The following is an 8,075-nucleotide window of genomic DNA, read 5'->3' on the forward strand; positions in this document are numbered from 1 at the left end:
ACCTGGGACACCTCCACTCGCTTATGCTTGCGGGACACCGGTGAGCTCAGACGAAGCCTCAACATGTCTAGTGACTTTCGCGCAGGCCCACCTGGCTTATAACCTTGACCCTGGGCTTCCACCTGCGGTCCCCTGGGCCCCGAACCCCTACCCAGGGGCCCGGCGCTCCCTCTTGGCATTGCGGGCACACAGAGATGCAAGGAGAGGGGGTCTATGGTACCGGTAACCTGGCCTGGATGCAATTGTTCGTACAATTACTCTATTTTTAATTCATTTTTGCTCTGATTTCATGTTCACCAAAGCAACCTTCTGGTAATGCACCTTGACGCCGTAAACAAAGTAGTTCCCAGGGTGGTAAAAATAAATATATTGTAAGAAATGACAAGGCCTACAGGTTTTTCTTTTCCGGAAATGCTTACCATATAAAAATAAGAGAAAGTAAGATGCAAAAGTATATACAGTATGATCCCAATAGTGCCTAAATTATATCCACACAGATCTAGATAGTTGTAAAGTGTTATTATGGGTGATATAGATGATTTTCATTTTGTTCTTCGTATTTTCTGATTTTGTGAAAATTTCTATCATGAACATGCATTATTTTTATAATCAGAATCAAACCAATGAGCCTTTTAAAACTAGCAAATGGGCAAAAATAAATAAGTAAAGGTCAATCTGCTTCTATAAATTAATAAATTGATTTTCCATTTGCGAGTCAACCTATATATATTTAGTTAGTACAAGTTGATTTTCTTTTTGTTTTTAATTTTAATTTTTTATTTTTGGCTGCGTTGGGTTTTCGTTGCTGCGCGCAGGCTTTCTCTAGTTGCCACAAGCAGGGCCTACTCTTCGTTGCGGTGCACGGGCTTCTTATTGCGGTGGCTTCTCTTGTTGCGGAGCACAGGCTTTAGGCGCGCGGGCTTCAGTAGCTGCGGCACGTGGGCTCAGTAGTTGCGGTCGCAGTGCGCAGGCTCTAGGGCGAGCAGCTTCAATAGTTGTGGCACGTGGGCTCTAGAACGCAGGCTCAGTAGTTGTGGCACACGGGCTTAGTTGCTGTGCAGCATATGGGATCTTCCCAGACCAGGGATTGAACCCGTGTCCTCTGCATTGGCAGGTGGATTCTTAACCACTGCGCCACCAGGGAAGTCCTACAAGTTGACTGTTAATAGAGATCAAATAAAACTTGGTTTCTGAACGTGTGAACCCGACGACGAGACCCTGATGGGTAAAGCCCATTGGCCAGTTTCCTTCCCCACTAATTTTGCAGCCTTGTACAAACATATGGATCTGGAGATGAAAATTTGGGAATTGTCAGCAGTGAGAATGGATGAGGTCACCAAAGAAATGGGTGTGGATGGAGAACAGGTCGAAACATTAGCCCCAAGACACCCCACATTATGAGTACAGGGGATGAAGCATGGAGCATAGGGCTCGAACCACTGTCCTTTGCGTTGGCAGGTGGATTCTTAACCACTGCGCCACCAGGGAAGCCCCTCAGAAGCTGTTTCTTTGCTAGAATATATCAACACAGCCTCTGGCACTTGATATGTGGCTAATGATGTGGTAAATGTGTTCTTTTCAATCCTCAGCAACGAGACAGGATCAAAAGCAGGTCGTAATTATATGGGGCAGTGGTAGACATTCACTGTCTAGCCCTAGGCCTACGCTCTCTTAATCCTCTGTCAGTATAGTCTACAGGGACTGGGCGTTCCACACAACATCATACTGGCCCAGACCAGTATGGCCCAGACCACAGGCGTCTCTCACCTGGACTGTTGCCTCTTCACTGATTTCCCTTTCCCCATACTTGCCCATCCCACCAGAGCAAGCAGAGTGAGTGGTCTTTATAAAAACTATACCATGTTATCTGGTTAAACAGTGGCTTCCCAGTACACTTTGGAGTAAATTCAGACTCCTTACCATGGCCTTCAAGGGCCCGTGTGACCCAGCCCTGCCAGCTCTCACTCTTATTCACCATTTTGCAAACACTTGAGCCATTTTCCTATTCCTCAAATGCTTCAAGCCCATTCCTGCTTTAGGGACTTTGCACACAATGCTCTCATAGTTTCCCCTTTTTTGTGATTCAGGCGTTGGCTTAAATGTCACTTCCTCTTTGAGTTCTCCTCCTCTGCCTACTTTAAAATTCAATTATAATAGTTAACCATGGGACTTCACTGGTGGTCCAGTGGTTAGGACTCCACGCTTCTACTGGTCGGGGGACCTAAGATCCCACATGTCACAAGGTGCAGCCAAAAAAAAAAAAAAAAAAGTTAACCATGGTAGTTGTTAGTGCTTTTCACCAAACGTTTTTCTGGTCCTCCCCCTTTCTAGACACATGGTCCTTGCCCCTTTGAAGTTAGGTATCATCATGTGACTATTTTTGCCAAATGAGATTTTGATAGCAGAAATTTGAAAGCCAGTGCTGATCTGCCACATCCCTTTTTCCTGCCTTGGCGATCATGGAAGCATGTGTCCAAATTGAGCTTCCATCAGCCTGAATTCCTGAGTGACTGAGGGTGATCAATGCTTCCCTTCCAACCTGTGATGGATGTGTGGCATGAGTGAGAAATAAACCTTTATTATTTCTACCACAAGGCATTACCTTATTCATCCTCATAACATTCTCTTTTAAGAAAGGCAGTGTCAAGGATCATGACCACAGTTTTACAGATGGGAACACTAAGACAAATAGAGCTAGTGACTTGCCAAGATCAGAGAAAAACCTGTAGCAAAATTCGGGGTAGAACTTGTGCTTTTATAAATTCAAAATCCTTTCCTATTTCTTCTCAATGATAGGTCTCAAATTTGTCTTAACTTTGGCATTACTTTATCTATAAATTAGCATGTTTAGAATCATGCTAATGATTATAATCTAATTTTATTTGAGAAGTGTGCATCAAGAATCTGGCAATTTCTAATCAAAAAAATTATAAAATGGTAAAAAAAATAAAAAACACCTTTACTGTTTCAAACAACTAAGATTGTGGGGTTGTTTGCTATTACAGCATAACTAGCCTATCCAGACTTATACACTATAGGGCCAGGTACTTATCTGGGTGTTTTACATGTATTAACTCATTCACTTCTCACAACATGAAGTAGGTACTATTATTATTCCCATGTTACTAATACAGTGAGTGAGAAAAGTTAAGTAAAGGGCAGAGGTAGAGTTTGAACCTGGTTAGAGATTTATGCTCTTGGTCACTCTGCTATACGGCCTCTAAAAGACGTTCAAACTCATGTTTGAACAAGGAATTGACAGAGTCATGAGTTTTATTACATATTCATACATATATAGAGAAAAGGGAACTGCCAGTTTTCATCCTTAGAGAGAATGTGAGTGTGTGTGTGCGTGTGTGTGTGTGTGTGTGTGTGTGTGTGTGTGTATCTTTTAGGAATACAAGGATGTCACTTGATATATTGATTGCTATTTTAATATCAATACCAGGACAACAATTATCAAGTATAGCAACCAGTTAGAATAACAAATTTTTTTTCTTTTTTTAAAATTTTTGGCCACGCCATGTGGCTTGCAGGATCTTTATTCCCCGACCAGGGATGGAACTCGGGCCCACAGCAGTGAAAGCACGGCGTCCTAACCACTGGACTGCCAGGGAATTCCCTAGAATAACAAATATTTTAGAAGTTAAAGGTTATTTTTACAAGATCTGAAAATAAGTTTGAGTGTCTTAAAAAGACTCTCCCCCACCTTGTAGAAATACTTCCAAGGACTTCTTTTTTTAATTGTTTAGAACAAACTCTCTTGATGTATAGTTTACAAATAATGAAGTGCACGTGCATTCTAAGTGTACAGTTTGATAAGGCTTGACAGATGTCTACACCTGAGTACCTACCAGCACTATCAAAATACAGAACAGTTCCATTACTCCAGGCACCTCCCTCCTGACCCTGTCCAGTCTGTCCTGCCTCCACCCCTGGCCCCAGGCAACTACTGATCGACATTGTGTCACCATAGAGTAGACTGGGCTTTTCTAGAGTGCCACATAAACAGAATGATATAGGGTGCTTTTCTGTGTCTGGTTTCTTTCATTCAGTAAAATGTTTTTGAGATTCTCCATGTTATTGCACATGTCAATATGTCATTCCCAAGGACAGTTTTTAGTAACAGAAAATTGAACAAGTTTCGGTTCTGGGCAGAACTTTCATAACTATTCTCAATTCCATACTTTATTCAGATAAGAGTCTTTGAACCAATTTTATGACCTGGAATGGTGTCTACCCTCTGCTGCTTGGAAACAGGAAGTTCCTGAAATTCCTTTTCTCTTGCAACATTCTCAAAACTCAATACCAGCTTTCCATTAGCACCTAGAGAAAAGAAAGTTCCGGGGAGCTCCAAACCCACCCAATGGAAAGGAAAAAGGCAAAAGAGAATTCTAAGTCAGAGGAATAAGGGGCATGTAACGTTCTTCTCTGATACACCTGGTAGGGAATTCCCTGGCGGTCCAGTGATTAGGACTCCTCACTTTCACTGCTGAGGGGGCAGGTTCGATCCCTGGTCGGGGGAACTAAGATCCCGCAAGCTGGCAGCACAGCCAAAAAAAAGAAAAAAGAAAAAGATACACCTGATAGAAGTTAGCACCTCTCCCATCACCTTCTCACCTCTCCCTGATCTACCCCTGACACTTCTCACAATCTGAAACGACCATGCCCATTTCCTTTCCAGAATGCCGGCATAGCCAGATGCATGCCTTGGCCAGCTCTAGCCGTGCTGACAAATGTGGCTCAGGCCCATCCATGTTAATGGCTGGAGAGTATTACATTGTGTGAATACACCACCACTGATTTCACCCCTTTTCCTGTTGAGCATTTAGGTTGTTGCCCTTTTTCACTTTCCATCAACACATTCCTCATGTACCTCCTGACCTTGTGCTCACACGTGAGACTTTCCCCAGGTGTTTCCTAGAGGTGTTGCTGCTAGGCTGGAGGCCCTGTGCATCTTCCCCTTTACTATGGCTGAGCGCACTCTCCACGGGGGCTGTGCACACCAGTTGCTTTTACTCCCAGTTACCCCGTGGAAGATGAAGAAAATCACCCAGCCGCCAGCCCCTCGCTGCACCCCGCACAGGCCCCTGTGTCTCCCCTTTCACCACTTCTGCTTGTGTCTGGTTCACAAAGAGGTCTTGCTTATTTTTATCTTGACTAGATCTTTCTGGGTCTTTTCTCTTTTTGTATTTTGTTCGTCTTTATTATATGTCTGAAGCATGGAGTCATGATGCTATTTGACTGTAAGTCTATCCTAAGTGACTTTTCTATGCATCTCCCCCATCCCTGGGCGCCCTTCTACTGGTATACTTGCTCCTTGGCCCCAGAAATACCTTCCCAGGCTTGTCTTGAAGGCGGCATAGTTCTTTCTCGTCTTCTCTGGGTCATTTTTCTAAGCTTGGCTCACATGCCAGCTCTTCTGTTTCCTGATGGGGACAGGACTTCCTCCTAGGATAAGCAGCTGTCACTGCATTTGTAGTCAGGGTCCTGAACTGGACTCCTGGCCGCCTGGCCTGAGCCAAACTGTGACTCTCTGGCAACTGATCCTCCTTTCGTAACCACAGTGATGTGGGCCTCATGCCATAGGTGACAGCATTCAGAGTATCACTTGGGTACAGGTGACCTGGGGCCTATAGGGTGCCCACTGGACTCCTACCGCTTGATAACAGTAGTATCAGCAGCCCACTGCCCCCCGCCAGCAGACACTCTGCTAAGAGATTCTTACAGCTCTGAAAGACTGTAAAATGGAGTTATTCTTTCTCTGCTACAGATGAGGAAATTGAGGCTGAATTGAGAGGAGAGATGAAATGACTTGCTCAAGGAAACACACCCAAAATACATTGACTTTTTTTTTTTTTTTTTGGCACAGCTTGCGGGATCTTAGTTCCCAGACCAGGGATTGAACCCGGGCCCTGGCAGTGAAAGCGCCAAGTCCTAACCACTGGACCGCCAGGGAATTCCCTACATTTACCATTGTTGCTGGCACATTCACTCCTCTCCTTCCTGCAAATTACCCTGCATCCAGAAGACTTTATAATGTCTAGGACAGAAAATAATATTGATAGACTAAGCTCCCCCTGGTGGTGAGGTGCCTCAACACAAAATGTCCCTGCAAAGATGTGAGGGTTCCAGCCTTGAGCATAACAAGTCACAGGACACTCAGCTGATCAGAGCACAAGTGTGAGACTTCTCATTTTTTTTTCCAATAGATAAGTTTCATTGCATTTTAAAGCTATCACATAGAGGTCCTGGGAATCATTTGGTATCTTCTTGTTTCCATAGCAAGACAACTCTTAGATCTTATTCATCAGCCTGATGATTTGTTCCTTTTTCAGAGACATAGATAACATCCAAAATGTTCTGATATCCTTATTTTTAACTGTGTGGCTTGCTGAATCAAAGCAGCTGAATTTGATGCAAGGTCAGTGCAAATCACTTCCTGGGCTTGAGATACTGAATAAGCAATGCCTGGCCTCATATGAGCCCTGCAGATTTTTCATCTAAGAAATTTCCAGTTTCAACAAGAGACCTGCTCTCCTGAATAAAGATGTGGGTGGGGAAGTGAGCATACACAGACGTACTCTTGTAATGGAAGCCCAGTGGAACACCCTTGATCATGTGTTGTATTGGACTTGGGACTGCATGAACTCGAGCCGGTTCCTTTCTCTTCTCCACTGTTTGTCAACCTGGAGTCCCTTCCTATTCTTTCCAGGGAGGCTGAGTTCTATACTGATGTAGTCCCTCTGCAGGATTCCTCTGGGGCCCTTCACAATAATTGTGTGTCCTTCCACAGTGATGTTGACATTTTCTGGAATGTCGACAGTCTGGTTGCTGAAAATAGTCTTCATTCTCACGGTGGATTCAGAAAAGAGAGCATCTTAAGGTATTTTTTTTGTTTTTGTTTTTTTAAATTAATTAATTAATTTATTTATTTATTTTGGCTGCACCAGGTCTTAGTTGCGGCACGTGGGATCTTTAGTTGTGGCATGCGGACTCTTTTGTTGTAGCATGCGGACTCCTTAGTTGCTGCACTCGGGATCTTTAGTTGTGGCATGTGGACTCTTTAGTTGTGGCATGCAGACTCTTAGTTGCGGCGTGCATGCGGGATCTAGTTCCCCGACCAGGGATCGAACCTCCCGGCCCCCTGTGTTGGGAGTGCAGAGTCTTACCCACTGGGCCACCAGGGAATTCTCCTTAAGGTTTATTTTTTAAGCAGTTTAAAAAAAATTTTTCTTGGTGTATAGTTGATTTACAATGTTGTGTTTAAACGGTTTTATTGAGATATAATTCACATATCATATAATTCATCCACTTAAAGTGTACAATTGAATGATTTTTAGTATATTTGTGTATATGTATGACCATCATTATGATCAATTTCAGAATATTTTCATCACCTCAAAAAGAAACCCTGTGCCTTTTAGTTATCTATCCTTCTATCCCTCCCACCCAGCCCTAAACCACCACTAATCTATTTTTTGTCTCCACAGATTTGGCTAGTCTGGATGTTTTATGTAAATTATGTAATATGTGCTCTTTTGCCTCTTAATGTTTTTAAATTAAATGTGTTTACACTGTAATTCTGCTTTATACCAGAATTCATCAGAAACAGTGCTTTTAGCTCTGTGATTTTACACGTTTTTCAAGATTAGCAGAACATAATAGCAAACCCGTAAGTTATATTTTCTTCTCCCTTCTCTGAAGGAAAGCCCAGAGACTCTTTCTTTAGGAGATCATTCTAGGGGAAACAAAATGAAAAGAAGGACAAATAACAACCCAGGGAATTTGGGACATTTTGAATTTTTATTGAGCTTCTCATCATCCAGACCCCTGATCTCCAGGCCCTGCCTGCTATGGGGTCTGAGCCCACCTTTATGGTGCAAGGGCTGGAAGGTGGGTCAGGGCTGCCTCTCCTCCCCCACGTGCAGACTGCAGCGCTGCCTGCCAGAGGAGGAGTGCCCGAGGACACCTTAGAGGCGGACATGCAGAGAGACAAGAGTGGAGAAGAGGTGAAAGTCCCATTGCCTGGAGGAGGGAACACTGTCAGAGCAAGGGCTGAAGATGAGGCAGTT

The 8,075-nt window shown here is 43.6% G+C and overlaps 1 pseudogene across 1 annotated transcript; it reads right to left on the reverse strand.

The window, feature by feature from the left end:
• Positions 1–39: 39 nt before the first annotated feature.
• Positions 40–7,457, reverse strand: LOC309612664 (large ribosomal subunit protein uL6 pseudogene; annotated as a pseudogene). Its single transcript has one exon. The product of its transcript is annotated as a large ribosomal subunit protein uL6 pseudogene (transcript).
• Between the last annotated feature and the right edge of the window lie 618 nt (positions 7,458–8,075).

Source organism: Balaenoptera borealis, assembly GCF_965194805.1.
Source record: "Balaenoptera borealis genome assembly, chromosome: 16".
In the NCBI taxonomy this organism is placed as follows: Eukaryota; Metazoa; Chordata; class Mammalia; order Artiodactyla; family Balaenopteridae; genus Balaenoptera; species Balaenoptera borealis.